Source organism: Suncus etruscus, chromosome 20 (genome assembly GCF_024139225.1).
Source record: "Suncus etruscus isolate mSunEtr1 chromosome 20, mSunEtr1.pri.cur, whole genome shotgun sequence".
NCBI classification, from domain to species: domain Eukaryota; kingdom Metazoa; phylum Chordata; class Mammalia; order Eulipotyphla; family Soricidae; genus Suncus; species Suncus etruscus.
Window position 1 is genome coordinate 24,648,795 of NC_064867.1, and position 15,676 is coordinate 24,664,470.

The 15,676-nt window shown below is 39.6% G+C and overlaps 1 protein-coding gene across 1 annotated transcript in view; it reads left to right on the plus strand.

Annotated features, from left to right (window-relative positions):
- The window catches only part of ANKRD28 (ankyrin repeat domain 28), a 135,854-nt gene that overhangs the window by 12,834 nt on the left and 107,344 nt on the right, over positions 1–15,676 (plus strand). The window lies entirely within an intron of this gene.

Genomic DNA, 15,676 nt, shown 5'->3' on the forward strand with positions numbered 1-15,676 from the left:
CTGTTTGTAGGGTTAGCGCCCTACCTGCTGTATCATTGCTTTGACTCCTAGTATATTCTCATTCTCTGTCTCTGTCTCTGTCTCTCTTTCTCACCCTCCTCCACACTTAGCTGTGTTCAGTGATCACTCCTATTGGGTTCAAGAGACCAAATGGGGTTCCAATGATCAAATCAAGGTCAGCTGGGTATTCTTGATTTTGAAATTTTGTCTTCACTCCTTTTTACGATTTTTTTTGTCCCTTACCTCTAAAGCAGTGGTCCCCAAACTACATTTCGTGGGCCACATATTGTATTTGTTCTTATTTTGTTCCTTCACTTCAAAATAAGATATATGCGGTGTGTATAGTAATTTGTTCATAGTTTTTGTTTTTACTGTAATCTGGCCCTCTAATGTTCTGAGGGACAGTCTGAGGACCAGTGCAAAAAGGGTTGTTAATTATGCTGGTCTTTTTACTGATTATTATTTTCCTTTTTTTTTTTTTTTGTGGAGAATTGTTACTGGTAGTACTCAGGACTTACTCCTGGCTTTGTACTTAAAATTCACTTCTGGTGGGGCTGGGCGGTGGCGCTAGAGGTAAGGTGCCTGCCTTGCCTGCGCTAGCCTTGGATGGACCTCGGTTCGATCCCCTGGCATCCCATATGGTCCCCCAAGCCAGGAGCAACTTCTGAGCGCATAGCCAGGAGTAACCCTTGAGCATTACCAGGTGTGGCCCAAAAACCAAAAAAAAAAAAATTCACTTCTGGTGAGTTTGGGGGTGGGACCATATGGGATGCTAGGGATTGAACATTATGTGGTATGGCCCACTGCACACAAGGCAAGCTCCCTACCCATTATACTCTTATTATTATTATTATTATTTTATTTATTTATTTATTTATTGGTTTTTGGGTCACACCCAATGGCGCTCAGGGTTACTGCTGGTTCCATGCTCAGAAATCGCTCCTGGCAGGCTCAGGGGACCATATGGGATGCCAGGATTTGAACCAATGACCTTCTGCATGAAAGGCAAACGTCTTATCTTCATGCTATCTCTCCGGCCCCCCATTGTACTCTTTCTGGCCCCATTTCTTTCATTCTTTACTTTGAGTCTCAGGTATAAAATAAAAAGGAAAACATCTCTAGTTTTTGATAGATCTTGCAGTAGATGAATTGATTCTTGTGGTTATCAGCTTCTCATCAGATGCTTTTTCCCCTTTGTGTTATGGAGACTTGTTTATGAACTACTTCCATGCATTTGCTTAAGGTTGCCTTTAGGAATATAGGGTGTGTGTATACATATATATGTATACATACAATATATACACATATATACATATCCTCTGTGTAGCTGATAACTACAAGTATATATGTGTATATATCTGTATATGTATATATTTACACATTTTCAAGAATTTAACAGTGTTTTCACTGAACTAATGGAAGTAGAATTAAATGAGAGAGTTCACCTATTTAATCTGGAACTTAATCTTTTTCAAACAGTATAAGGGTATAGTTTTGCCCAGGAAAGTATCCCTATTATCTTTTTTGGTTTTTGTTTTTGTTTTTGGGTCACACTCGGCGACACTCAGGGTCTACTTCTGGCTCTGTGCTCATAAATCACTCCTGGCAGGCACGGGGGACCATATGGGATGCTGGCACTCGAACCAGCAGTCTGTCCTGGATCGGCTGCATGCAAGGCAAGCTCTACTGCTGTGCTCCAGTTCCTCTATTATCTTTAATAATAGTGGACAGTTAAATAATTGTGATAATTCTGAATTCTGAACAGATATGTCTAAGATCAGATCCTAGTATCTATATGCTCTGTTTTGCTTGTTTTTATTTTTCAGATTTATTTTTTTGGAGTCAGACTTGGTGTTCAGGGACTGCTTCCAGCTCTGAGCCATGTAGTGCTAGAGATGGAACCTGGGACTCCTTCATTTAAAAAATGCCTGTGTGTTCTTTAAAAGCATCTCGGTTTTATTTATTTATTTATTTATTTATTTATTTATTTATTTATTTTTGGTTTTTGGTTTTTGGACCACACCTGGTGATGCTCAGGGGTTACTCATGGCTATGCACTCAGAAATCGCTCCTGGTTTGGGGGACCATATGGGACGCCGGGGGATCAAACCGCTGTTTATCCTAGGCTAGCACGGGCAAGGCAGATGCCTTACCCCTTCCTTGCACCACTGTTTTGGCCCCTTCGTTTATTTTTATGTGCCCTCACAACATCAAAAAACATTGGTATCTCCTTGTCTGAAACCCCGTAATGTGCATAAGGTACACACTTACATACATCCTTACTGAAAGATAATTTTATTTCCTTTCACCACTTTTGAAATAAGTAACCTGGCTTACTCCCTTAGAAGAAAATTTAGTTCAGAACTGTTTGTTCCAAGTATAGCTTGTAAATAAGACTCAGAATGCTTTCCATCCGTTAAAGTTTGGAATGTGAGGTGCTGGAGCTAAAACTTATTTCAGTGCTTTTATTTTGTAAATTTATTTCCCAAAGTGTATTTTTACTATTATTGGGTGTCATAACTGGCATGCTGGGGTCCACGATCACTCCATGTGGTGCTCAGGGTGACAAGGGTGCAAGAGACTGAACTCAGGGGCTCCCTGAGTTTCTTCCTTTCTTCCCTCATTTCCTCCCTTTCTTCCTTCCTTTAAATAAAGTCAGATTTTCTAGATGATTTTTCTGCAGAGTAGTGATTCATGGTGGTAAGAGGACAGGAGTGTTTTATCTTACAGAGAAGAGTGAAGATACTTCTTTTTTTTTTTATTTGAACACCTTGATTACATACATGATTGTGTTTGGGTTTCAGTCATGTAAAGAACACCACCCATCACCAGTGCAACATTCCCATCACCAATGTCCCAAATCTCCCTCCTCCCCACCCGACTCCCGCCTGTACTCTAAACAGGCTCTCCATTTCCCTCATGCATTCTCAATATTAGGACAGTTCAAAATGTAGTTATTTCTCTAACTAAACTCATCACTCTTTGTGGTGAGCTTCCTGAGGTGAGCTGGAACTTCCAGCTCTTTTCTCTTTTGTGTCTGAAAATTATTATTACAAGAATGTCTTTCATTTTTCTTAAAACCCATAGATGAGTTAGACCATTCTGCGTTTTTCTCTCTCTCTCTCTGACTAATGTCACTCAGCATAATAGATTCCGTGTACATCCATGTATAGGAAAATTTCATGACGTGAAGATACTTTTTTTTTTTTTTTTTGGGTCACACCCGGCGGTGCTCAGGGGTTACTCCTGGCTGTCTGCTCAGAAATAGCTCCTGGCAGGTACAGGGGACCATATGGGACACCAGGATTCGAACCAACCACCTTTGGTCCTCTCTTCGGGCCGAAGATACTTCTTAACAGCAAAGGATAGCAGCTAAAACTCAGCAACAAAGAATCCTGTGTGTTGATATGTGAGAGGTTAAGAAACATTTCATTAAAACAGAAGAAAAACTAAAACTGGAAGAAAGCATTGGTGGTTACTGTGGAGTTTAACAGTTAAGTTGTATCCTATGTCTGTGTTAATATCCACTCTCTCGCACTGTCTCTGAGTCTGTGTCTCAGCCTGAATACAGTAAATTGGATTTATATACTGGGGGGACTTTGTGGGTCCTAGTTTGTTCCAAAGGGACCATAGGTTAAAAATTGTGTAAATGGGGAGCTGGAACAATAGCACAGCAGGTCGGGTAGGGCATTTGCCTTGTACGCAGCTTTCCCTGGGTTTGATTCCTGGCATCACATGATTCTCCAAGCCTGCCAGGAGTGATTTCTAAGCACAGAGCCAGGTGTAACCTCTGATAACTGTTGGATGTGCTCCAGAAACAAACAAAAATCACAAAAATGGTGGTGGGAGGCTAAAGTACAAAAGCAGAGGCCAACTGGGAGGCTACAGGTAGAAATCCTATAAAAGGGATGGAGGGGTAAAACTGGGGGACTACAGGGCTAATATGACATGGAGCCACAGAGGGATGTGAGAAGTAAAGAAAACAAAAGTGACTGAGGAAAGAATCAGAAAAAGGTTGAGAAGTAGTGTTCTAGACTTTGATTATTACTAAAGTGAACTCAGCAGAGTTGCTATATTCATGATAATTGTTTATCACCAGTAGTCAGTACTTAGTGAAAGAATGCAGATTCAAACCAGCAGTAGGAATAGCTCCACAAGGGGCAGGTTCCAGGGCATTCCAGGTCAGAACTTCTGTTTGCCTTCTCCCAGTGGAATTTTAGAAACTGGACTTAGGTCCCAACAGTCATTATAATCTGCAAGGAGTAAAAACCCATTAGGATAGTTCATTTGAGCTTTAGTGTCCAGGGTTTTTTATTAGGGTTCAGTTACATAGTTACATATGACTAATTAATTCCTGTAGCTGAACTTAGTGTGAGCCCTTTCAGATATGTTATCTGAAATTGCATGGTTCAAAACCCTCACTGAAAACTATATTATAGGTTGTTGATGTGGCCCAAGGCACCCAGGTAAACAAAGACCTGGGTTTGTTAAACAGGACCTTTGAAAGGCTTAGAGGTACTTCCCAGTATTTGAGCAAAGTACTTTGGGCCTGCTGTTTTGGAAACAAATAACTGCATTAAAAATTTTAATATAATTATAGAAGTATGATTTACAAAGTTATTGATCGTTGAGCTTTAGACATATTTCCACACCACCACTGTCAGCTCCAACTACCAGTGTTGCTCAGTTGCACCATTCTCTGCCCCCACACTCTAGCTGAGAGACTCTTGGAGCTTAACTTAGGGTGTTTTCTTTTCTTTTTGGTTTTTGGGCTATACCAGGTGACACTCAGGGGTTATACTTCCTGGCAGGCTTGGGGGACCATATGGGATGCTGGGGATTGAACCCTGGTGTGCTGCATGCAAAGCAAATGCACTCCCTGCTGTGCTATTGCTCCGACTTTAAGGGTGTTTTTTTTTTAACTTTATTATTGATTGATTGATTTTTGGGCCCCACCCAAAATTACTCCTGGCTGTGCACTCAGAAATCACCCCTTGTGGGCTGGGGGACCATATGGGACGCTGGGAATCAAACCAGGTCTCTTCCTGGTCAGCCACATGAAATGCAGATGCCCTACTGCTGTGCTATCTATGTGGCCCTTCTAAGGGTGTTTTCTTATTTGAGTTAGGACATTTATATACCCAAATTGTGTGTATTAGAGATTTATTGGTACATGTAACTTGTTCTCCAAGGGGGTCAGTTGAACCCCAGGAAAAAACTGTTCTCATAATAACAATGTAGTGCTCTTTTACCTTTGTATTAATGGCAATAAAGGTAATAGTGAGTAAAAACTGCTGATATCTTAATTAGGAATGAAGGTCAGTTGGTACCAATATATATCTGGTAGTTTGTTTTCTATTGCCATTTACACATAGTCAAAGAAAATGTTCACTTCCACCTAAGACTGTTGCATACAAATTTTATTACAACTTGTCCCTGTCTGTGTCATTTAGTATGTGACTGTGCTGGAAAAACCTTGTGTGATGGAAATTGCTAGCTGAAGTAGACTTTTTTCCCTTTCTTTCATGGTAATACCTTGAAAAAAACCAGCAATCAAATTTTGATTATCTGGACGTGGAATTTAGCAAAACAAGTTTTTGAAAAGAATGGATAAATTGCAAAGAAGCAAGACTGTTGGCATTGATTGTATATGGTAATACTTGAGTTTTCTAGAAAAGACAATTTGAAAAAAAAGTTTGTTCTATCTATCTTGAGCCTGACAACTCTGTAGTATTTAGCAAAAATAATTAAAGTCAATTTTTACAAAACTCTTTATTGGAAAGACCAGGTTCACACAGTTGGTTTTGGGGCTTCACCAACTTTATTGCTGTGGGCTGCACATTCTTGATGTGCTTACACACACTTTTTGTTTGCAGTCCTCACTGGGACTGAACACATTTCTTGTGTGGATTTCACCAGTCTACTGCACAGCTGGGCATCACGAATGGAAAGGCCCTGGGGATTGTAGTCACCATGCAGGGCAGTGCTGGGGATGCTTCACCTCTGAGTTTATCCCAGGGGTGCTTAAATCTTTTCTGATAATATTGACAGGGATACTGATAAATGTGACTTTTTTTGTGTAAATAATATGTGTTAGTCGTTGGAGGACCTGAACAACCTGATGGATCAGTTTTTTCCAGATAATCAACTCACTCTTGTTATATATAATTAAACATAGACGTGAACAAAATACTTTGAATTCAGTATGAAATTATAAAAATTTCCACTGATAGTTTCATGTTCACATGATCACTTTTAAGAAGCCATTTGGAAGTTTATAAAGTATTCAAGCGAGGATATTCCTAATTATGTGAAAAGGTTTAGAAAATATGTTACCATTTTCTGGTTATGGATACAGATATTCTGTGAGTTCTGCTTTGAGCTTGGACTGAAAATTAACAGCAGATTATCAGCAGAAATGGAGAAACTCTAGTTAGCTAGATCTCTTTTTTGTTTTTGTTTTGGGGACTACACTCACCTATGTCAGAGGGGACCTGGGTGAACCTTGTGAAGGCAAGCACCTTACCCTCTGTACTATCTATTCAACCAGTAGTTTCTAGTAAGCTCTAAGTTATTTTTAGGGATTGGGGCAATCACTCAAAGGGCTAAAGTGCATGCAGAGTCCCTGACTTGATTTCTGGCACATGGTTCCTTACAGGACTGCTGATTAGCCTCGGTGGCCCAGCACTGCTGTGTGTCTGAGCTATTACTGGCCCAAGTTTCACTGGGAGTGACCTCAAGATACCGTAGCAATACTTTGGAGACCCAAGAAGGAAAAAAATATATAGTTTTCATAAAATTAGATTGGTAACATGTAAATAACCATGAATATAAAACTTTTATGTTTTTATTTTATGTACAGTGAACATCAATTTTAAAACTCTGACATTCTCAATTTAAGAGTGTAAAATTATTTTGAGACCAATTATTCATTATCAGATAAACTGCCAAGTTTGGTGCCTCACATATTATTGAACTAGTCTTTTATCTTTTGATCATTTAAAAGGACATTCGGGGCCAGAGTGATAGCACAGCAATAGGGCATTTGCCTTGCACATGGCTGACCCAGGACAACCCGGGTTCAGTTCCCAGCATCCCATAAAGTCCATCAAGCCTGCCAGGAGTGATTTCTGAACACAGCCAGGAGCGCCACCAAACACAAACAAACAAAAAATAAAAGGACATGTATCTCTGAGGCTTTGTTGGAAAGTTCTTGTTACTTAGGTTTGAGTGTATGCATGTATAAAAAATAGTTACTGTAATAATAATGTAATAGTTAATAATATTAATGTAATAGTTAATGTGATATTTTTTGGTGTCAGGACTCAACCCAGGACCTCACACACAAGGTATGTACTCTACTTCTGAGTATGTATTTAATGTATGATATAAATCGAATAATTTTTGGTTAATTTTTTTGGCTTTATATATAGCTATAAAAGAATTTTGTCTAGATCAGGTAAGTGGAGATTTCCATCTGTGGGAAAAGGACCAAAGGAATTGCAAGGAATAGTAAATACTATTATTTAAAAAAAATAACTGAGGTTTAGAGGATTGAGGAGAAAAGCATGAGAGTCTTAAAAGAAGATGAAAATTTAATAAACATCCTTTTTTTTAATTTTTTTATTTTTTTTATTTTGGCGTCATACCCGGCAGCACTCAGGGGTTACTCCTGACTCTAAACTCAGAAATTGCTCTTGGCAGGCTCGGGGGACCATATGGGATGCTGGGAATCTAACCAACACGCGGGTTAGCCGCGTGTAAGGCAAACACCCTACCGCTGTGCTATCTCTCTGGCCCCTGTCTGTTTTATTTCTTTGTCATCAATTATGAATTGGAAGAAACATCTTACATCAAAAGTAATAAGAATTAAGCACAGGGTTGGAGCAATAGTAAAGTGGATAAAACACTTACATACCCCCTGAATCTGCTGGGCATGATCCTTGAGCACAGAGCCAGGAATAAACCTGAGCACTGCTTGGTGTAACATAAAAACCAAAAGCAAGCAAACAAGAAACCTAAAACAAATGACACAAAGTGGTATTTCTTTTTGTTTGTTTGATTTTGCAAAGTTGTGTGTTGGCCTACTTTAAAGCACTCCAAGTTGCCTGCAATCTTGCCTTCTTGGCCTTTTAATTTTCCCTTTTATAAACTAGAAGGTTAGCTGGAGATGAAAAATAACTAACGTTGAGGTTTTTTTGGATTATGTGTTCACACCTAAGCATGCATGTGGTGTTTTAGATTTATGGAGTACGTGGCACTTTTCAAAGTTTTTTTGTTTGTTTGTTTTGGGGCCACACCCAGCAGTGTTCAAGGGTTGGTTACTCCTGGCTCTGAGCTCAGAAAATCTCTTTGCAGACTTTTGGGGAAGGGAACAGGACTATATGGGATGCCAGGATTGACCCCAAGTTCGTCCTGGGTTGGTTGCGGGCAAGCTAAAAGCCATATGACTGTGCTTTTTCTTTCTTTCTTTTTCTTTCTTTTTCTTTCTTTCTTTCTTTTTCTTCTTTCTTTCTTTCTCTTTCTTTCTTTCTTTCTTTCTTTCTTTCTTTCTTTCTTTCTTTTTCTTTCTCTTTCTCTTTCTTTCTTTTCTCTTCTTTCCTTCTTTCTTTCCTTCCTTTCTTTCCTTCTTTTCCTTCTTCTTTCCTTCTTTTCTTCTTTTCTTCTTTCTTCTTCCTTTCTTCTTCTTCTTCTTCCTTCCTTCCTTCCTTCCTTCCTTCCTTCCTTCCTTCCTTCCTTCCTTCCTTCCTTCCTTCCTTCCTTCCTTCCTTCCTTCCTTCCTTCCTTCCTTCCTTCCTTCCTTCCTTCCTCCCTCCCCCTCCCTCCCCCCTCCCTCCCTCCCTCCCTCCCTCCCTCCCTCCCTCCCTCCCTCCCTCCCTCCCTCCCTCCCTCTTCTTTCTTTCTTTCTTCTTTCTTCTTTCTTCTTTCTTTCTTTCTTTCTTTCTTTTCTTTCTTTTCTTTCTTTCTTTCTTTCTTTCTTTCTTTCTTTCTGCGGGCAAGCTAAAAGCCATATGACTGTCCCTTTCTTTCTTTCTTTCTTTCTTTCTTTCTTTCTTTCTTTCTTTCTTCTTTCTTTCTTTCTTCTTTCTTCTTTCTTCTTTCTTTTTCTTTTTTCTTTCTTTTTCTTTCTTTCTTTCTTCTTTCTTTCTTTCTTTCTTCTTTCTTCTTTCTTTCTTTCCTTCCTTCCTTCCTTCCTTCCTTCCTTCCTTCCTTCCTTCCTTCCTTCCTTCCTCCTTCCTTCCTTCCTCCTCCTTCCTTCCTTCCTTCCTTCCTTCCTTCCTTCCATCTCCTTCCTCCCTCCCTCCCTCCCTCCCTCCTCCCTCCCTCCCTCCTCCCTCTCTCTCTCTCTCTCTCTTGCTTGCTTCTTGGGCCACACCACGTGACACTCAGGATTTACTACTGGCTATGCACTCAGAAATCACTCCTAGTTTGGGGGACCATATGGGACTCTGGAAGAGCAGAGGTCCTTCCTAGGTCAGCCGCGTGTAAGGCAAACACTCTATTGCTTGCACCACCATTCTGGCCTCTAAAGTTTTTTGTTTTTGTTTGGTTTTTGGGTCACACCCGGTGACACTCAGGGGTTATTCCTGTTTATGCGCTGAGAAATCGCTCCTGGTAGGCTCGGGGGACCATATGGGATACTGGGATTTGAACCACCGTCCTTCTGCATGCAAAGTAAACGCCCTACCTCCATGTTATCTCTCTGGTCCCTAAAGTTGTTTTCTTAAGTATTTCCTTCCCAGACTTTTCTTTCCTAACTAGTTGGTTATCTATTGCTTGCTGTTACTGTTGACTAGAACTCAACATTTGCCTTTAAATGGTTTTAATAGATGTGCCTTTAGCTCTAAGAATCTGGAAAATTTGTGAAATACAAGTATGCTTTTGAGCCAGGCCTTCAGGAAATCATCAGATAGTTCACAACATAACTACGCTACTTGAGAATAAGATCCACTACCACCATTATCTGTCCCTTTGACAAATACTCTTTCAGGAAAAAAAAAGTTTCTTATTGTTTCCTGTAAGTGAAACATAGTGACATAATTTAATTAAAAAATTTGTCTGGGCTTGAGGACAGCAATGGAGGTAAGGTGTTTGCCTTGCCTGCAGAAGGACAGTGGTTCAAATCTTGGCATCCCATAAGGTCCCCCGAGACCTGCTGTGGGAGCGATTTCTGAATGTAGAGCCAGGAGTAACCCATGAGTGCTGCTGGGTGTGACCCAAAAAACAAATACAAAAACATGTCTATATGTTTATATTATTGTGTGTATTTACATAATGCAAATACATGTAAACTGCTGTCTTATTAAAACAGTAGCAATGGTTTGCTTTGTATGTTATTTTATAAAGATTGAAGGTGTTGAATGAGTTAAAATTTTAAATGCACACATATATGGTAAATTAATAATATTTGACACCTAAACCAAGCATACTCAATGAAAAATGAAAATATTTTCTTTAAAAATACTTTAAATGCTTGTTATACTCGCACTGTTACTTGTCACAATTCAGAAACAATCTAAATTAGATCTCATACATGTTGCCTATTTATAGTTTATATTTTACAAAGTCATTACATGCACAGATTTTATCTACTATGTACAGGGTTCTCCTCAGTATATTCTCATCTGCCAGCACTGTTCAATGTATTGTATTTGTAATTGTATATGTATTTTATTGACTTGACCACTGTTCAGTTGTAATTTCCATTGTGTGTATTAATTTAGAAAATAAAGCAGTTATCATTTTGACTTTTTTTTTTTTCCTTTTTGGATATTGGGCCACACCCAGCGGTCTCATAGGGATTACTACCCGGGCTTGCTTTGAAATTACTTGTAGCATGTTCAGGGGGCCATATAGAATGCCAGGGATTGAACCTGGGGTGGCTCTGCAAGGCAAACACCCTACCCACTGTACTATCACTTTGGCCCCTATGATTTTAACTTTTACACATAAATGAGTCATGTAGAGTACTTAGGAGTGGGGTGTGTCCTTCTGGCATTTTTCAGTGAACTGGCCCACAGTTCAATGCAGGAATCTAGGGATGTGCTGCTTGGGTTACCCAGGCAACTCTAGCAGCAGGCAATCCCCTGAATTTTGGGACTTCTAGAACTGTTGTTCAGAGAGCCACGTGTAGCTAGCAAGAATCTCAATTTGCCTTGTACTCTCTCTTAGTTCCTTTTAAAGATTTTTCTTTTTTTGGGTTTTTGGGCCACACCTAGTGGCGCTCAGGGGTTACTCCTGGCTCTGTGCTCAGAAATTGCTCCTGGCAGCCTTGGGGGGATATGGGATGCTTGGGATCAAATTTAGGTCTGTCTTGTGCAAGGCAAATGCCCTACCATTGTACTATATAACTCCAGCCCCTTCAAAAAAAATTTTTTTTTTTTTAGCTTTTTTTCCACTATGATTATGCTTGTTTTTATTCGGCTCCCCTAACTGTATCCTACTGCACTCTCCTCACCTCATATGGCTTCCAAATCCTTACCTACCCACTATATTGTCTGTTTTGGGAAGTCTGCTTTAAGACTTTATATGATTCTGTAACTTTTTTAAACAAAAATATGTGAGATAAAATAAAACATACCTATGTGTTTTAGACATTGCCACCCATCACCTTATTCCATCATCATGGTATTTTTTTTTTTTTTTTTGGTTTTTGGTTTTTGGGCCACACCCGTTTGACGCTCAGGGGTTACTCCTGGCTATGTGCTCAGAAATCGCCCCTGGCTTGGGGGGACCATATGGGACGCCGGGGGATCGAACCACGGTCCTTCCTGGGCTAGCGCTTGCAAGGCAGACACCTTACCTCCAGCGCCACCTACCCAGACCCTCATCATGGTATTTTAAATAAAGGTGGATATATATGCTCTTAAGTATATGTACACATACCTACTTAAACTTAAATTGCTTCACATTGGGTGGACACATGGTAACTGATGGCTTTATTCTTAGTAATAACTCATCTGTACACGTCACTGTTACCAATTGTGTTCTGATTTTAAATTTTTGTTGAGAATTAGAAAATTGGTCTTTGGGGCAGGGGCAACACCCAGGGGTTACTCCTGGCTCTGTGCTCAGAAATCAATCCTGGCAGGCATGGGTTTATATGGGATGCCAGGGATCAAACCAACATCTGTCCCAGGTTGACCGAGTGCAAGGCAAATACCCTACTGCTGTGCTATCTTTCCAGCTCCAGAAAATTGGTCGTAAGGTATCTAAAATACTGTGAACAAATTAACATACTACTTATGAAATACTGGGCTATTTTAAGATCTGTGTTATTCTAGGATCACACTGAGTTATACTAACGAAGTTTGTGACCCATGGCAGGCCACTAAATTAGAGATTAGAGCTGATCAAATGTAAAAAAAGCAACTGTGTGGTGAGAGGATTAGGTTACATACTAGCATGAATGCAGACAGGAGACAGACTAGAGTGTAACACATACCCAATGGCTCAACTCATAATATCTATTAATTGACACCCCGATATCCTTGACTCTGAAGCTCAGTTGAGCATAAGTATGTTCGGTGGCTAATGTATCAGACACAGAAACTTCTAGTTCTGAACCCTCTCAAGCCTCAACTTATATAGGATAATAAAGAAAGAAGTTCTAAGGGTTTAGAGGCCCATCTTTGGTACCAAAGAAAAAGACCCAGAGAAATATTTACTTTACTTTGTATATCACTTTATGTGCAGGTTTTTAAATGATCAACAAATGTGTTTTTTTCCCTTCCTTTTTCATCCTCACATAATTTAACCATGAATTATCAGATAAGTTGATTTATTTTCTGTCTGTAACTATTTTTATTCTTAGTGATCTTTGAACAAGAAACTTTTTATTTTGATTAGTTTTAGTTGACTAAAATTGTTTTACAAATTAAGTTTTGATACTGTTTCTAAAATTTTTTTGCCTACTAGTATGTCATGAACATTTACTCCTATATTTTCTTCTAGAAGTTTTCTAATTTTTATATTTGTTTGTTTATTGGGGGGTTACGACACCTGGCAGTGCTCAGAGCTTACTCCAGGCTGTATGCTCAGGAGTCAATCCTGACAGGCTCAGGGACTGTAGGGGATGTTGGGATTGAACCCAGGTTGGTTGCGTGCAAGGCAAGTGCCCTACTTGCTAGTGCCCTATCCACTATGCTATGACTCCCTCTCCAAGTTTTAAAATTTTATTTTGTATATTTCAGCCTGTTGACACATTTTGAGTTAGTTTTGGCTTATGAAATAGAAATTGATAGTGGTAACTCTTATGCTTAAAATTATTTTTATTTAGACAGTATGATTTGTATATTTAATACAATGGATTTCAGGCACAGCATAGTTTCACCTACAGTTCCACCACCCTATGTTCTCATCCATCCACCATTTACCCAGATTCCTACCCCAACCTGGGTCTTAATATTTTAAAATTTAATTATTATTTGGGCTCTAAGTTAGTGTTGGATCTAGTGACTTAGATACACACACACACACACACACACACACACTTTGGGCTCTAAGTTAGTGTTGGATCTAGTGACTTAGATACACACATACACACACACACACACCCTCTAAGTTAGTGTTGGATCTAGTGACTTAGATACACACACACACACACACCCTCTATACCATAGACTTAGATACACACACACACACACACTCTATACCATAGAGGTATCCAAGGCCCCTAACACACACACACACACACACACACACACACACACACACACACACACACCCTCTATACCATAGACTTAGATACACACACACACACTCTATACCATAGAGGTATCCAAGGCCCCTAACACACACACACACACACACACACAGAGGTATCCAAGGCCCCTAACACACACACACACAGGTATCCAAGGCCCCTAACACACACACACACACACACAGAGGTATCCAAGGCCACACACACACACACACACAGGTATCCAAGGCCCCTAACACACACACACACACACAGAGGTATCCAAGGCCACACACACACACACACACACACACACACACACACAGGTATCCAAGGCCCCTAACACACACACACACACACACACAGAGGTATCCAAGGCCACACACACACACACACACACACACACACACACACACACACACACACACACACACACACACACACACACACACACACACACACACTCTATACCATAGAGGTATCCAAGGCCCCTAAACCTATGAGGTTTAGCATTTGGTTGGGACATAAAGAGAAAAACATTTATTTCCAACCTATGAGGTTTAGCATTTGGTTGGGACATAAAGAGAAAAACATTTATTTCCAAGAAATGAGCCTGCCAGGAGTGACTTCTGAGCACATAGCCAGAAGTAACTCCTGAGTGCCACCAGGTATGCTGCCCCCTCCCCCCAAAAAGAATAAGTGCTTGGCTATTTTTAATTATGCAGGCATAAAAAACATTTTTAAATACAGGTAGTTTTGTTCTGGACTTGGCATTTTTGGGTATTTGTGATGCTGGGGTTCAAACTCAGTTTTGCATGCAAGACATGTGCTTTGTCATGGAACCACAGCCCCAGTTCTGGGCATGATTATTAACTATTATTAACTATTAATTATCAACTATTAATAGTTTACAGTGCAACTCTTCATACCTACTAGCAACATCTTTAGTCTGAAACTTGTTAACATACAAAGGAAACACTGTCATTTTATTTTAATAAAAAAATAGAACTGTTGTTCAAGTAACTTTTTTTTTTTTTTTTTTTTTTTTTTGTGGTTTTTGGGTCACACCCGGCAGTGCTCAGGGGCCACTCCTGGCTCCATGCTCAGAAATTGCTCCCGGCAGGCACGGGGGACCATATGGGACGCCGGGATTCGAACCGATGACCTTCTGCATGAAAGGCAAACGCCTTACCTCCATGCTATCTCTCCGGCCCCAACTTTTTTGTATTTGCTGCCACCAAATGGCAATTAATAATATTGCTCTGTGGTACAATAGAAGATACAGAAAGTAATGCCTTAATAGTTTTGACAAAATATTTTTGTTTTTAAAACCCAATATATCCATAATATTGTTTTTTTTCTTTTTTGGTTTTTGGGGCCACACACGGCAGCTCTCAGGGGTTGCTCCTGGCTCTGCATTCAGAAATAACTCCTCGCAGGCACAGGGACCATATGGGATTTAAATATGGGATTTAAACCATCATTGAAGTAACATTAATGTTTTAGGTCTACAGATGACCTTCCACTAGTGGATAGGATGATTTCTATCTTCTAACATACTGGAAAAATGTTACTGGAATATTATTAGTAATCACTGTGACAGATGATAAAACGGGATCATCTTTGAGAAGAAATATGGTTGTCAGAATACTTTTATGTTCCTTTAAAGTCATTGCATCTAATGGGATTCTAAAATATTTTAGATCTAATTTTATTATTTTAAAATAGGAGTTTCAATATGCATGTGCATGAAAAAGTAAAAAATAATACTATGCCTTCAATGTTTAAGGAGTCACATAAATTTCATGGCCTTATATTGCTTTGTGTACTGCTAAGAAAAGTTATAATGTACTACAATCTGGGGACTTGTGGACAAAGTAATTGTACATGGGTTCTGTTTTATTTTTTTTTAATAATCCAGACTAATTTCAAAATGTAGGCGTCAGCAAGGGGATTTCTTCTGAGAACTCTGTTTATGGGTGATTGTCTTTC